The sequence below is a fragment of the Podarcis cretensis genome, assembly GCF_951804945.1.
Source record: "Podarcis cretensis genome assembly, chromosome: 16".
NCBI classification, from domain to species: domain Eukaryota; kingdom Metazoa; phylum Chordata; class Lepidosauria; order Squamata; family Lacertidae; genus Podarcis; species Podarcis cretensis.
The window spans coordinates 12236685-12254252 of NC_137186.1; the positions used below are offsets into that span (position 1 = coordinate 12236685).

Below are 17568 nucleotides of genomic sequence, written 5' to 3' on the forward strand. Positions count from 1 at the left end.
ATTGAAGAGAACAAAATAGAATAGAATAGAAGTGAACAAAATAGAATAAAATAGACTGAATAGAACAAAATAGAATAGAATAAAAGTGAACAAAATAGAATAAAATAGACTCAATAGAAGAGAACAAAATATAATAGAATAAAAGTAAACAATATAGAATAAAATAGACTGAATAGAACAAAATAGAATAAAATAGACTGAATAGAACAAAATAGAATAGAATAGCATAGAAGTGAATAAAATAGAATAAAATAGACTGAATAGAAGAGAACAAATTAGAATAGAATAAATGTGAAAAAATAGAATAAAATAGACTGAATAGAACAAAATAGAATAAAATAGACTCAATAGAACAAAATACAATACAATAGAATAGAATAGAAGTGAACAAAATAGAATAAAATAGACTGAATAGAACAAAATAGAATAGAACAAGCAGAAGAGAACAAAATAGAACAGAATCGGTAATCGATAATAGAACAGAATAGATAAAAATTAAATAGAATAGAATAAAAGAGAACAAAATAGAAGAGAAGTGAACAAAATAGAATAAAATAGACTGAATAGAAGAGAACAATATAGAATAGAAGTGAACAAAATAGAATAAAATAGACTGAATAGAAGAGAACAAAATAGAATAGCATAGAAATGAACAAAATAGAATAAAATAGACTGAAGAGAACAAAATAGAATAAAATAGACTGAATAGAACAAAATAGAATAGAATAGAATAGAACAAAATAGTATAAAATAGACTGAATAGATGAGAACAAAATAGAATAGAATAAAAGTGACCAAAATAGAATAAAATAGACTGAATAGAAGAGAACAAAATATAATAGAATAAAAGTGAACAAAATAGAATAAGAGAGACTGAATAGAAGAGAACAAAATAGAATAGAATAAAAGTGAGCAAAATAGAATAAAATAGACTGAATAGAACAAAATAGAATAGAATAGACTGAATAGAACAAAATAGAATAGAACAAGCAGAACAGAAGAGAACAAAATAGAACAGAATCAATAATCAATAATCAATAATCAATAATCGATAATAGAGCAGAATAGATAAAAATTAAATAGGATAGAATAAAAGAGAACAAAATAGAAGAGAAGTGAACAAAATAGAATACAATAGACTGAATTGAAGAGAACGAAATAGAATAGAATAGAAGTGAACAAAATAGAATAAAATAGACTGAATAGAAGAGAACAAAATAGAATAGAATAAAAGTGAACAAAATAGAATAAAATAGACTGAATAGAAGAGAACAAAATATAATAGAATAAAAGTAAACAAAATAGAATAAAATAGACTGAATACAACAAAATAGAATAGAATAGCATAGAAGTGAACAAAATAGAACAAAATAGACTGAATAGAAGAGAACAAAATAGAATAGAACAAGCAGAACAGAAGAGAACAAAATAGAACAGAATCGATAATCGATAATCAATAATCAATAATAGAACAGAATAGATAAAAATTAAATAGAATAGAATAAAAGAGAACAAAATAGAATAAGATAGACTGAATTGAAGAGAACAAAATAGAATAGAATAAAAGTGAACAAAATAGAATAGAATAGCATAGAAGTGAACAAAATAGAATAGAACAAGCAGAACAGAAGAGAACAAAATAGAACAGAATCGATAATCGATAATCGATAATAGAACAGAATAGATAAAAATTAAATAGAATAGAATAACAGAGAACAAAATAGAAGAGAAGAGAATAAAATAGAATACAATAGACTGAATTGAAGAGAACGAAATAGAATAGAATAGAAGTGAACAAAATAGAATAAAATAGACTGAATAGAAGAGAACAAAATAGAATAGAACAAGCAGAACAGAAGGGAACAAAATAGAACAGAATCGATAATCGATAATAGAACAGAATAGATAAAAATTAAATAGAATAGAATAAAAGAGAACAAAATAGAAGAGAAGTGAACAAAATAGAATAAAATAGACTGAATAGAAGAGAACAAAATAGAATAGAATAAAAGTGAACAAAATAGAATAAAATAGACTGAATAGAAGAGAACAAAATAAAATAGAATAAAAGTGAACAAAATAGAATAAAATAGACTGAATAGAACAAAATAGAATAGAATAGACTGAATAGAACAAAATAGAATAGAATAGAATAGAAGTGAACAAAATAGAATAGAACAAGCAGAACAGAAGAGAACAAAATAGAACAGAATCGATAATCAATAATCAATAATCAATAATAGAACAGAATAGATAAAAATTAAATAGAAGAGAAGAGAAGAGAACAAAATAGAAGAGAAGTGAACAAAATAGAATAAAATAGACTGAATAGAACAAAATAGAATAGAATAGCATAGAAGTGAATAGAAGAGAACAAAATAGAATAGAACAAGCAGAACAGAAGAGAACAAAATAGAACAGAATCGATAATCGATAATAGAACAGAATAGATAAAAATTAAATAGAATAGAATAAAAGAGAACAAAATAGAAGAGAAGAGAATAAAATAGAATACAATAGACTGAATTGAAGAGAACGAAATAGAATAGAATAAAAGTGAACAAAATAGAATAAAATTGAATAGAAGAGAACAAAATAGAATAGAACAAGCAGAACAGAAGAGAACAAAATAGAACAGAATCGATAATCGATAATCGATAATAGAACAGAATAGATAAAAATTTAATAGAATAGAATAAAAGAGAACAAAATAGAAGAGAATTGAACAAAATAGAATAAAATAGACTGAATAGAAGAGAACAAAATAGAATAGAATAAAAGTGAACAAAATAGAATAAAATAGACTGAATAGAACAAAATAGAATAAAATAGACTGAATAGAACAAAATAGAATAGAATAGAATAGAAGTGAACAAAATAGAATAGAACAAGCAGAACAGAAGAGAACAAAATAGAACAGAATCGATAATCAATAATCAATAATCAATAATCGATAATAGAACAGAATAGATAAAAATTAAATAGAATAGAAGAGAAGAGAACAAAATAGAAGAGAAGTGAACAAAATAGAATAAAATAGACTGAATAGAACAAAATAGAATAGAATAGCATAGAAGTGAATAGAAGAGAACAAAATAGAATAGAACAAGCAGAACAGAAGAGAACAAAATAGAACACAATCGATAATCGATAATCGATAATAGAACAGAATAGATAAAAATTAAATAGAATAGAATAAAAGAGAACAAAATAGAAGAGAAGAGAATAAAATAGAATACAATAGACTGAATTGAAGAGAACGAAATAGAATAGAATAAAAGTGAACAAAATAGAATAAAATTGAATAGAAGAGAACAAAATAGAATAGAACAAGCAGAACAGAAGAGAACAAAATAGAACAGAATCGATAATCGATAATCGATAATAGAACAAAATAGATAAAAATTTAATAGAATAGAATAAAAGAGAACAAAATAGAAGAGAATTGAACAAATTAGAATAAAATAGACTGAATAGAAGAGAACAAAATAGAAGAGAAGTGAACAAAATAGAATAAAATAGACTGAACAGAAGAGAACAAAATAGAAGAGAAGTGAACAAAATAGAATAAAATAGACTGAATAGAACAAAATAGAATAGAATAGCATAGAAGTGAACAAAATAGAATAAAATAGACTGAATAGAAGAGAACAAAATAGAATAGAATAAAAGTGAACAAAATAGAATAAAATAGACTGAATAGAACAAAATAGAATAAAATAGACTGAATAGAACAAAATAGAATAGAATAGAATAGAAGTGAACAAAATAGAATAGAACAAGCAGAACAGAAGAGAACAAAATAGAACAGAATCAATAATCAATAATCAATAATCAATAATCAATAATCAATAATCAATAATCAATAATAGAACAGAATAGATAAAAATTAAATAGAAGAGAAGAGAACAAAATAGAAGAGAAGTGAACAAAATAGAATAAAATAGACTGAATAGAACAAAATAGAATAGAATAGCATAGAAGTGAATAGAAGAGAACAAAATAGAATAGAACAAGCAGAACAGAAGAGAACAAAATAGAACAGAATCGATAATCGATAATCGATAATAGAACAGAATAGATAAAAATTAAATAGAATAGAATAAAAGAGAACAAAATAGAAGAGAATAAAATAGAATACAATAGACTGAATTGAAGAGAACGAAATAGAATAGAATAAAAGTGAACAAAATAGAATAGAATAGAATAGAAGTGAACAAAATAGAATAAAATAGGCTGAATAAAAGAGAACAAAATAGAATAGAATAGAAGTGAACAAAATACAATAAAATAGAATTCACTTAAATTAAATAATAGAATATAATAGAATTAATTAAAATTAAACAGAATACAATAAAAGAGAACCAAATAGAATGAAATAGGAACCAAATAGAATAGAATAGAATAGAATAGAATAGAATAGAATAGAATAAAAGAGAATAAAATATAATAGAATAGATTAAAATAGAATAGAATAAAAGAGAACAAAACAGAATAAAATAGAGCTAAATAGAATAGAATAGAATTAAATAGGAATAGAATGGAATGGAATGGAATAGAATAGAATAAGCACATTATTCAATGGAACAGGTCATTTTAGTTTATTTTTTGGAGGGCGGCAGAGGAATTGGCACAGGAAGCCACAGAGATTAGAACCAGCACCTCCCCTTCTAAACAGCCAATCATCCATTCCCACCACCCTTCTGAGTAATACTCCGCCCCATCCTCTCCCTATATATAGAAGGGTCCGGTGACTTCTGTTTCAGTGTATCTGAAGAAGTCTGCATGCACAAGAAAGCTCATACCACTAACAAACTTAGTTGGTGAAAACTGAAGGATTTCTTCTACGGAGACCGGGTGTCTGGTGAGTCAACCACGACCAGACTTGTTAGAACAACCGCCTTTAAAAATTGGAAACTGAAGGATTTCTTCAACGGGGTGGAAACTGAAGGATTTCTTCAACGGAGACCGTAAATATTACAAAAACCACATAGTTAAAGTGAAAACTGAACGATTTCTTCAACGGAGACCGTAAATATTACAAAAACCACATAGTTAAAGTGAAAACTGAACGATTTCTTCAACGGAGACCGTAAATATTACAAAAACCACATTTTTAAAGTGAAAACTGAACGATTTCTTCAACGGAGACCGTAAATATTACAAAAACCACATAGTTAAAGTGAAAACTGAACGATTTCTTCAACGGAGACCATAAATATTACAACAACCACATTTTTAAAGTGAAAACTGAACGATTTCTTCAACGGAGACCATAAATATTACAAAAACCACATAGTTAAAGTGAAAACTGAACGATTTCTTCAACGGAGACCTTAGTCGATAGAAAAGCCGCGTTTACAGTGAAAACCGAAGAATTTAGTCGAGACGCAGACAGCAACGCCATATTGTGCCTCCGCCATTTTGGTCAGCGGCTCTTGTACTTGTCTCTGATCCATCCTCTTTGACCCGCAATGTTATTCTTTTATGTTGCTCTGATGTTCTCTCTTATTATACTATCTGATACACCACATATTGGGATGCCTGCAGAACCTTGCAAGGGGACGTCGGAGGATGCCTTGCTGCAAGGAACAAGGGGAGGCAACGTCTCCCTTCCAGATGCCAGCACGCCAACGCCAACCCTCACACCAACCGCCATCCTAACCCTAAACTTAGTTCTAGACCTAGCCCGAGCCGTAGCCCAAGCCTTAGCCCAGGCCCAAGCCTTAGCCCAAGCCTTAGCCCGAACCTTAGCTCGAACCTTAGCCCAAGCCTTAGCCCAAGCCTTAGCCCGAACCTTAGCTCGAACCTTAGCCCAAGCCTTAGTCCGAACCTTAGCTCGAACCTTAGCCCAAGCCTTAGCCCAAGCCTTAGCCCGAACCTTAGCTCGAACCTTAGCCCAAGCCTTAGCCCAAGCCTTAGCCCGAACCTTAGCTCGAACCTTAGCCCAAGCCTTAGCCCAAGCCTTAGCCCGAACCTTAGCTCGAACCTTAGCCCAAGCCTTAGTCCGAACCTTAGCTCGAACCTTAGCCCAAGCCTTAGCCCAAGCCTTAGCCCGAACCTTAGCTCGAACCTTAGCCCAAGCCTTAGCCCAAGCCTTAGCCCGAACCTTAGCTCGAACCTTAGCCCAAGCCTTAGCCCGAACCTTAGCTCGAACCTTAGCCCAAGCCTTAGTCCAAGCTTTAGCTCAAGCCTTAGCCCAAGCCCCAACACTAACCCTATCCCGAACCCTAACTCTATCCCGAACCCTAACCCTATCCCCAACACTAACACTAACACTAACACTAACACTAACCCTATCAGCAACCCTAACACTTACCCCAACCCCCACTCTCACCCTAACCCCCACAATAACTCTAGATTTAGCCCTAGAACAAACTGTACTCCTCAGAATAAAGTTTATCTAACGCTATACCTAACCCCAAACCTAAACCTACACGCATCCTAACGCAAGGAAATCCTAATGGCAGACTTCAGCATTCCCTTTGAGAACAGAAAAACAGCCCAAGGAAGCCAAGAAGATAAGCTCTGCAGGTTTGGGACGCAATTAAATAAGCAAATATAAGAAAATCACCAGGACCCCGTGGCCTAACAGCAGAATATTATAAAAATTAAAGGAGTTTGAAGGATTTAGAGAAAAGGTTGTAGACTGGTTACAATATTTTCAATTAAATAAAACTTTTAAAAGTGACAAAAAGAAAGGATTTAGTCATGAAGCATCAAGATTTCAGAGAGAGATATGAGAAGACAATACTAAATTATTGTCAAAAATGTATAATCTGCCAAAGAAGAATGGCAGACCAAGATAATGGACTATCCTGAAATGGCATAATGGCATAACGCAGAAGCTCAGAAGTCAAGATGACAAGATATTTGAAGCAGAATGGAAAATGTTCATTATGTATTTACAAAAGTATTGTAAGCAGGATTTTAAGAACACTTGTAATTTTAGAGATTGTACAAATAATTTAGGAAAAGAAATTTTGGAGTAGTAATGATATGCAGCTGAAAAGAAAATTGATGGGACCCAGGGAGGCTGTGGAGGGAAGTCCAGGCATCAGAGAATCCCATTTTATGGATTTGATATTGTTTTTGTGTAAATACTTTTTCTTTTTTGCTTTCGCTTTATCATTTATCTTATGTTTGTTGAAAACCAAATAAAAATATATTATTATTAAAAAAAACAGCTTTGCAAAAGTCCTTTGCCGGCAGATGCACTCAGGGAAAGAGGCTGAGTCCTGACTGCGATGTCCAGATTGCCGATATGCTGCCGTTTCCACTATAGATGGCTCTGTGCCCAACTGGGGAAGTGACTCCTGCTCCTGTTCTTGACTCTTCTTTGGCAATAAAGATACTTCTCTGTTAAGCAACCCTTGTTGGCCTGGCTTCTTCTCTGAAATAACTACATTCTTATAAAGAGTGCTTAATATAATCCCAGGGGATTTCACGTCTGGCAACCAAGGCACCCCTTTGGTTTCAGATAGTACATGCGCAGGTGAGTCTAAAAAGCCCGGGACGCCCATTTTCACAGCCCTCCAGCGGCTACGGTGGCTCTTTTACCAGAAGGAGGTAAAAGGTAAAGGTACCCCTGCCCGTACGGGCCAGTCTTGACAGACTCTAGGGTTGTGCACTCATCTCACTCTATAGGCTGGGGGCCAGCGCTGTCCGCAGACACTTCCGGGTCACGTGGCCAGCGTGACAAGCTGCATCTGGTGAGCCAGCGCAGCACACAGAACGCCGTTTACCTTCCCGCTGGTAAGCAGTCCCTATTTATCTACTTGCACCCGGAGGTGCTTTCGAACTGCTAGGTTGGCAGGTGCTGGGACCGAACGACGGAAGCGCACCCCGCCGCGGGGATTCGAACCGCCGACCATGCGATTGGCAAGTCCTAGGCACCGAGGTTTTACCCACAGCGCCACCCGCCACCAGAAGGAAATTAATGCTAAATGCATGACTTCTGGTAAATGAGCTGCCATAGCTGCTAGAGGGTCGAGGAAATTGAGTCTCATGCTTTTTAGACAAATATACCCGTGTACTGGGACGCAGGTGATCAGAAGGTTGGCGGTTCGAATCCCCGCAACAGGGTGAGCTCCCATTGCTCGGTCCCTGCTCCTGCCAACCTAGCAGTTCGAAAGCATGTCAAAGTGCAAGTAGATAAATAGGTACCACTCCGGCGGGAAGGTAAACGGCGTTTCCGTGGGCTGCTCTGGTTTGCCAGAAGCGGCTTAGTCATGCTGGCCACATGACCTGGAAGCTGTACGCCGGCTCCCTCGGCCAATAAAGTGAGATGAGCACCACAACCCCAAAGTCAGCCACGAATGGACCTAAAGGTCAGGGGTCCCTTTACCTTTACTTTTACCCATGTACTATCTGCAACCAAAGAGGTGCATTAATTGCCACATGTTCATTCCCCCCCAACTCTCCCCCCCACTAGGGAGCTTGTGGTGTGGGCAAATAGTCCGCCCCACTTGTGACCTTTCCACCCCCCACATCGGCCTGGGGTTGCAGGGTCTCCAGGAATGGCGCTGCCTTTTCCTCTGTGGGGAAATAGTGCTGGGCCCAAAAGACAGATGGAAGCACCTGAAACCTGCCACCAGATGAGGTTTAGAGGCCATGGTGTTGGGAAGTCCCAGAAAACATCCCTCCCCAGCCACAGACCCGCTTCACTAAAATGTGATGTTTTCTCTCTCCTTTCAGCATTGCAGGGAACCTGGCGCTGCTCCCCTTCGCCTCGCAGGAGCCCTCGCACGGCCAAGGAGGCGGGAAGAATCCAGTTCAGGTCCCCTTTCAAGCTGTGTTTCTCAAATGCGCACCTTCCAAAACAATTCAAAACACAGCTGCTTTTGAAAACTCGAAATGGAAGCTGGGTATCCGGTGAGTCAATCACGACTGGACTCGTTACAACAACAGCTTTTAAAAAGTGAAAACTGAAGGATTTCTTCAGCGGAGACCGTACTCGATAGAAAAACTGCGTTTACAGAGAAAACCGAAGGATTTATTCAAGACGCAGACAATAACACCATATTGTGCCTCCGTCATTTTGGTCAGCAGCTCTTGTACTTGTCTCTGATCCATCCTCTTTTCCCCGCAATGTTATTGTTTTATGTTGCTCTGATCTTCTCTCTTATTATAATAATATCTGATACAGCACATAATGGGATCCCAGCAGAATCTTGCAATGGGAAGTCGGAGGGTGCCTGGCTGCTAGGAAAAAGGGGAGTCAAGGTCTCCCCCCCCAGATGCCAGCACCCCAACCCCCTTCACCCCAACCCCCCTTCTCACCCTAACCCCCATCCTAATCCCCACTCTAAACTTAGCCCTAGTCCTAACTGTAATCCTAATTTTAAATTTAAACTTTAATCTAACTCTAAACCTAAAACTTTTTTTAAAAAAAATATTTTTATTAAACAATTTCAACATACCAAATTATCAATCCATTTAATCACATACATTATTTCTCTCCCATTTTTTTCCAACCCCCTTCAATCCCTCCCCCCCCCGACTTCCCTCAGCTCCTCTCTCTGATTTCTCTGCACATGTTATTCTCTGCATGTTACAAATTGTACATATCATTGGCTTATCTGTCATATCGTCTACTAATAAATTTGTGGATGTTTATTCAAAACCTGTCAAGGAGTCCAATTCATTTTGTGGGGGTTTTTTAGTTTGTAAAAAGTTCCCATTCTTCCTTGAAGTAACAGTTGTCCTTATCATGTAGTTTGTATGTCAGTTTAGACAACTCTGCATAGCTCATCCATTTTTCTTGCCACTGGTCTTTCGTTGGGATTTCCTCGTTCTTCCATCCTTCAGCAAATCTCTATATCTAGACCAATTCCCCTTTTTGCCAAGCGGCTTGAGTAACGAAGCTTCAGTTGGAGATAACCACCAGGGTGTTTTTTCTTCTATTAGATCCTTCTATCTCTCCCACACCCTCATTAGTGATCTCATGCGTATATGATTGTAAAATCCTTTGTGCACGTCCCCTTTCCCGTACCATAAGTATGCATGCCATCCAAATCTGGTATCGTGACCGTCCAAATCTAATGCTTCTTCCTTTCCCAGTTTTATCCAGTCCCTAATCCACACTAATCTAACTCTATACCTAAACCTAGCCCTAAACCTACACGCATTCTAAGGCAAGGAAATCCTAATGGCAGACTTCAGCATTCCCTTTGAGAACAGAAAAACGGATAATTATCAGACAGGTTGATGGAAGTCTAAATGAAAACAGGACAGGTGATGAGAATTTGATGTTTTATTGTGTATTTATGTTTATTGGAAAATTAATTAAAATAATAATAAAAAAGAGAACAGAAAAACAGCCCAAGGAAGCCAAGAAGATAAGCTCTGCAGGTTTGGGACGCAATTAAACAAGCAAAGATAGGAAAATCCCCAGGACCCCGTGGCCTAACAGCAGAATATTATGAAAATTAAAGGAGTTTGAAGAAGTTAGAGAAAAGGTTACAGACTGGTTTCAATATTTTCAGCTAAATGAAACTTTTAAAAGTGACAAAAATAAAGGATTTAGTCATGAAGCATCTGTTGTGACGTGGGGTTTGTGATTTCAGCTCTCTTGACATAATATGCTGGAGACAGTTCTCTAGTAACACTTCTTTATTAAAGCAAACAAGACTGAGACTTGAGGAGGGGAGAGCTACATTTATAGGGACAGGGAACAAGCTAGAAAGGATACATTTTGGAGGGAACAATATCAGGCAATCACAGTCCTGCCTTTTGGAGGAAACCAATAAGACAGAGGATCCAAATACAGCAGCTTAAATGAACCAATAGTAGCTGTACCCTCTGGAACCAAAAGGCAGTTACTTTACCCTAATGCAGTACAGACAATAATAATACAGATATAAAATCCTTTGACTCAATACACAACACCCCTCCCCCCCTAGTGAGCACAGCAGACGTAATCTCTCAGGTACTGTGGGGTCCTACAACTTCTACTTGATCTCCTGACAACAGGTGTTGCCGGTTCTGGATTGGGTGTCACCTGTGGTAGGGGGGCTGCTATTGGGGTTTCGTCAGGAACAGATGGAGTCCCAGACATCTCAGGGTCCCCTACCTGTACCTCGTCATCCTGAGGACCAGCAGACCCTGGTTCATTTGCTGAGGCCCCTGGTGACTGCACCTCTGGGCCATTTTCACCCTGGCCTTGTAGCTTTGCGTCGTTAGCCAGGGATGAATTATCAGACTCCTCTCTGCTGAGCGCCTGGCGCCTCAGCTGATCTATATGTCTCTTCCAAACTTGCCCATTTTCCAAGGTCATATAATAGGACACAGGTCCACTAGCCCGGGTGACCACACCAGCCACCCACCACGAACCTCGTGAATAGTTCCTCACCCAGACCAGATCTTCAGGGGCGAAATACCTTGTTGTGTCAGTCTCAGCCTGGGGGTTTTCTCTTGAATTACGGTTTGGCATTTTATCCGGGTGGACATAATCCAGCACCGTTACCAATCTTCTACCCAAGAGCAGCTCAGCTGGCGACTTGCCCGTCGCAGTACACGGCGTCGCATGCTGCAAAAATAACATTCGCGCGATGCGAGCTGACCAGTTACCCTCCATTAAGCGCGCAATGAATTCTTTGGCTGTTCTTACCATGCGCTCTGCCTGCCCATTGGAGGATGGGTGAAAGGGCGCGGATGTGACCCCTCTTATGAAGTTATCAGCCAAGAATGCCCTGAATTCTTGGGATACAAAAGCTGCCCCATTATCTGATACAATGGTCTCAGGTAACCCGTGGGTTGCAAACAGCTGCCTCAACACCTTGATTACGGCAGCTGATGCCATGCTAGGGACCATCGCCACTTCTAACCATTTGGAATATGCATTGACGATAACCAAAAAGACCTTCCCCTGGAATGGCCCAGCAAAATCTAAGTGCAGCCGGCTCCAGGGAGATCTGGACTGCTCCCACCAGTGAACTGGTCTCTGGCCACTTCTGGCCGCACCTCTTGGCATGCCTTGCATGTTCGTACCCATTGTTCTATGTTCTGGTCCATTCCAGGCCACCACACATAACATCGGGCTAGCGACTTCATCCTGACCATTCCCGGGTGTCCCATGTAAAGCGTCTCAAGAACCCTGTTTCTCAGTGGTGCTGGGATGATCACCCTATCTCCCCACAGGAGACAACCCTTATGCATGGACAACTCGTGCTGCCTTGTCGCATAATGCCTGAATTTGTCTTCATGCGGACCACCTGGCCACCCCCTCCCCACCCAAGTGAGCACACGGGAGAGAACAGCATCTTTCCTCGTTTTCTCAGCTATATCAGTAGCCGTTACAGGAGCCCCCGCAAGTGTTTCCAGCATCATTATGTGCTCCGCTGGAGCAGGATCCTCATTGCTCCCGCCAGGAAGGGGCAATCGACTCAGCGCATCAGCGTGGCACAACCGCTTCCCCGGCACATGGGTCAAGGTGTACTGGAACCCGTTCAGGAATATAGACCAACGCAACATTCTGGGGGAGAGAATTTGTGGCGTTTGTTTGTTCGGGTTGAACAACCCTAACAGTGGTTTGTGGTCCGTTTCAATGGAGAAATGGCGACCGTACACATAATCATGGAACTTTTTGATTCCTGCCACAATTGCAAGTGCCTCTTTGTCAATTTGAGCATAGTTGCGCTCCGTGGCCGACAACGTACGGGAATAGAAAGAGATGGGCTTTTCCGACCCATCCGGTTCCCTATGACTCAGCATCACTATGAGGCATCACATGTCAGGACCAGCAGCTTCGACTCATCATAATGAGCAAGGACGCTCCTGCTACTCAGCATTCTTCGCAAGGAGTCAAAAGCCTTCTGCTGCTCCTGCCCCCATCGCCACACATTCTTTTTCTGCAACAGTCTATGTAATGGTTCAGCTACCGAAGCTTTCTGGGGTAAGAACGAATGATAAAAGTTAATAAGTCCCAGGAATGACTGCAACTCCGTCTTGTTCTGTGGTCGTGGTGCCTCGATGATGGCCTTAACCTTAGCATCTGTGGGGTGGATGCCTGATGCATCAATTTTAAACCCCAAGAAATCCACAGTTGGCACCCCAAAACTGCATTTTTCCTTTTTTAGTTGCAATCCCACCTCCTTGAACTTGAGCAACACTGCACGGACACACGCAACCAGTTCCTGTGGGTCTTTTCCAGCAATCAAAACGTCATCAAAAAATGGCAAGACCCCCGGCAGACCTCTTAACAGGCGTTCCATGAGCCCTTGAAAAATCCCTGGGGCCACACAAACTCCAAATTGTAATCTGTTAACTCTGAACGCCCCTTTATGTGTGACAATAGTCTGTGCTTCCGCTGATTGTGGGGTTACTGGCAGCTGTTGGTAAGCTTGTGCCAGGTCAATTTTGGCGAACACCTTGCCCCCAGCCAGTTTAGCCAACAGATGTGATACGACTGGAATGGGGTATGAGTTTCTCCTGAGTGCCTTATTGATAGTACATTTGTAATCAGCACAGATCCTGACTTCCCCATTTGCTTTAAGGGCCGTGACGATGGGAGTCTCCCACTTAGCGGAGTCCACAGGTGAGAGAACTCCCTGCTTGACCAATTTATCCAGCTCTGCTTCGATCTTGGGTTGCAGTGCAAATGGCACTCGCCTTGGTTTGAGTCGGATTGGGGCCACCCCAGGGTCCAATTCGAAGTCAACTGGGGGCCCTTTATAACAACCCAGTTTTCCATTAAAGAGACCAGCAAATTCTTTGCATAATGCCTCGCTCATCTCAGGGCAGGTTTGGATTGAATTAAGCCCTGATATACTCAGTCCCAGGGCGGGGAACCAGTCAGTGCCCAGGAGACTGGGGCGACTGCCCTTCGCAATCACCAGTTTGAGTACATATATACTACCCGGTTCAGGTGGCTTTTTAAGCATTAAAGAAAGAGCGGGCAACTTTTAGCCGTGACACACGAAGCCACAGAAATTTAGACCAGCGCCTCCTCTTCTAAACAGCATTTCTTAGGTTTACTGGTTCTCATGTAAATGCCAGAACAAGGATTGTTTTCTGAAGCAGCGCGAGAGTGACACCCAGTGGCCACTTGGGGTTATTCCACGCGGACCATTTACAAGAACAAGGACCATTTACAAGACACAGCGACATGGGAAAAGCTGAAAACTCAAAACAGAAGCTGGGTTTCCGGTGAGTCAACGACGATGTACTCGTTACAACAACAGCCTTTAAAAATTGGAAACTGAAGGATTTTTTCAACAGAGACCGTACTCGATAGAAAAGCTGCGTTTACAGTGAAAACCGAGGGATTTATTCGAGACACAGACAGTAACACTATATCAGCAGCTCTTGCACTTGTCTCTGATCCATCCTCTTTGACCCGCAATGTTATTGTTTTATGTTGCTCTGATCTTCTCTCTTATTATAATAATATCTGATACACCACATAATAGGAGGCCAGCAGAATCTTGCAAGGGGAAGTCTGCTTGGCTGCCAGGAACAAGGGAAGGGGAAAAGGTCTCCCCGCTCCCAGATGCCAGCACCCCAACCCCCTTCACCCCCCTCTCACCCCAACCCCCCTCACCCCAACACCCCACTCACCACAACTGGAAAGGATTTGGAAGACAGATGTGAAATTTACAGCATGTACTTTATTGAAATAAAATCCCATGAAAGTGATGTACTGGTGGTACTTACTTAAGTAAAATGAAATAAAATAAGATAAAATGAATAATAAAATAAAATAAATAAAATGAATATAATAAAACTTTTGTTGATAAATCTATTGCTAAAAGCTTAAAGGCTGAATGAACACACGAAAAACAGCTGCTGTTGTTTTTAAAGGGTTTGTTTCACCCTTAAAACACACACATACAATTTTCTAAAACAAGTTCTACATTCTTCTATGGAACAGGTCATTTTAGCTTATTTTTTTTGAGGGAGGCGGAGGAATTGGCACACGAAGACACAGAAATCAGGACCAGCGCCTCCTCTTCTAAACAGCATTTCTTTTGTCCAAATAATTCTATTGGTTCTCATGTAAATGCCAGAACAGGAAGGATTGTTTTCTGAAGCAGCGCGACAGTGACCCCGGTGGCCTCTTGGGGTTATTCCACGCGGACCATTTACAAGAACAAGGACCATTTACAAGAAACGGCGACATGAGAAAAGTTGAAAACTCAAAACGGAAGCTGGGTTTCCGGTGAGTCAACGACGACAGTACTCGATGTACTCCTTAGAACAACAGCTTTTAAAAATTGAAAACTGAAAGATTTCTTCACGCTCCCCTTCTAAACAGCCAATCATCCATTCCCACATCTCTTCTGAGGAATACCCGCCCCATCCTCTCACTATATATAGAAGGGTCTGGTGACTTCTGTTTCAGTGTATCTGAAGAAGTGTGCGTGCACAAGAAAGCTTATACCATTAACAAACTTAGTTGGTGGAAACTGAAAAAATTCTTGAACATTGTAAATATTAAAAAAACAACATTTTAAAAGTTTTTTAAAACCAAATTTTAAAAGTGAAAACCGAAGGATTTCTTCAACATAGACCGTAAATATTAAAATAACAACATTTTTTAAGTGAACACTAAAGGATTTCTTCAACGGAGACCGTACTCGATACAAAAGCCGCGTTTACAGTGGAAACCAAAGGATTTCATCGAGACGCAGACAGCAACGCCATATTGTGCCTCCGTCATTTTGGTCAGCGGCTCTTGTATTTGTCTCTGATACATCCTCTTTGACCCGCAATGTTATTCTTTTATGTTGCTCTGATGTTCTCTCTTATTATACTATCTGATACACCACATATTGGGATGCCTGCAGAACCTTGCAGTGGGAAGTCGGAGGATGCCTGGCTGCTAGGAACAAGGGGAGGCAACATCTCTCTTCCAGATGCCAGCACGCCAACCCCAACCCTCACACTAACCGCCATCCTAACCCTAAACTTACACCTAGCCCTAGCCCTAGCCCAAACCTTAGCCCGAGCCCCAACCCCAACCCTATTCCCAAACCCTAACTCTATCCCGAACCCTAACTCTATCCCCAACATTAACACTAACACCAACACTAACCCTTATCCCAACCTTAGCACTTACCCCAACCCCCACTCTCACCCTAAACCCCACAATAACTCTGGACTTAGCCCGAGAACAAACTGTAATCCTCAGATTAAAGTTAATCTAATGCTATACCTAAACCCATACCTAGCCCTAAACCTACACACATTCTAACACAAGGAAATCCTAATGGCAGATTTCAGCATTCCCTTTGAGAACAGAAAAACAGCCCAAGTCATGAAGCATCAAGATTTCAGAGAGAGATATGAGAAGATAATACTAAATTATTGTCAAAAATGTATAATCTGCTCCTGGAATGGGACACCAAAGAGGACCATTTACAAGAACAAGGACCATTTACAAGAAGAGCGACATGAGAAAAGCTGAAAACTCAAAACGGAAGCTGGGTTTCCGGTGAGTCAACGACGATGTACTCGTTACAAGAACAGCCTTTAAAAATTGGAAACTGAAGGATTTTTTCAACAGAGACCGTACTCGATAGAAAAGCCACGTTTACAGATGAAACCGAAGGATTTATTCGAGATGCAGACAGTAACACTAGATTGTGCCTCTGTCATTTTGACCCGCAATGTTATATAAAATGAATAATAAAATAAATAAAATGAATGTAATAAAACTTTTGTTGATTAATCTATTGCTAAAAGCTTAAAGAAAACATGAAAAATAGCTGTTGTTTTTAAAGGGTTTGTTTCACCAATAAAACACACACTTACTATTTTCAAAAACAAGTTATACATTATTCTATGAAACAGGTCATTTTAGGTTTTTTTTGGGGGGGCGGGGGAATTGGCACAGGAAGCCACAGAAATTAAGACCAGCACCTCCTCTTCTAAACAGCATTTCTTGTCCAAATAATTCTATTGGTTTTCATGTAAATGCAAGAACAACAAGGATTCTTTTCTGAAGCAGCGCTACAGTGACCCCGGTGGCCTCTTAGGGTTATTCCACGAGGACCATTTACAAGAACAGTGACATGGGGAAAGTTGAAAACTCAAAGAGTGTTGAATATAATGCCGGGGATTTCACGTCTGGCAACCAACGCACCCCTTTGGTTTCAGATAGTACATGCGCAGGCGAGTCTAAGAAGCCTGGGCCACCCATTTTCACAGCCCTCTAGCAGCTACGGTGGCTCTTTTACCAGAAGGAAGGTATTTCACATTAACTCTGGAAGTGGAGACTCAATTGTGACCAAACTAAGCCTCCTAGAGCAAAATGTGCACACCAGGCTGAGTTGCGTCAGAATCAAGCTGACACTGCCAGAGTTAATGCTAAATACATTGTTGTTGTTGTTGTTTAGTCGTGCCCGCCTCTTCGTGACCCCCTGGACCAGAGCACGCCAGGCACTCCTGTCTTCCACTGCCTCCCACAGTTTGATCAAACTCATGCTGGTAGCTTCAAGGACACTGTCCAGCCATCTCGTCCTCTGTCGTCCCCTTCTTGTGCCCTCCATCTTTCCCACCATCAGGGTCTTTTCCAGGGGGTCTTCTCTTCTCATGAGGTGGCCAAAATATTGGAGTCTCAGCTTC

General features: G+C 39.7%; 2 long non-coding RNA genes across 2 annotated transcripts in view; one reads left to right on the forward strand and one right to left on the reverse strand.

The window, feature by feature from the left end:
- The window catches only part of LOC307205876, a 33186-nt gene extending 16583 nt beyond the window's left edge, over window positions 1–16603 (reverse strand). Inside the window, exons 1-2 of the long non-coding RNA XR_013834145.1 lie at window positions 16446–16603; window positions 15048–15180 (exon numbers count right to left, since the gene is read on the reverse strand). This is a non-coding gene — a long non-coding RNA (uncharacterized lncRNA). The remainder of the gene's footprint in view (window positions 1–15047; window positions 15181–16445) is intronic.
- LOC307205853 overlaps window positions 1–17568 on the forward strand; it is a 49645-nt gene that overhangs the window by 14941 nt on the left and 17136 nt on the right. The gene's annotated exons all lie outside the window — the stretch shown is intronic.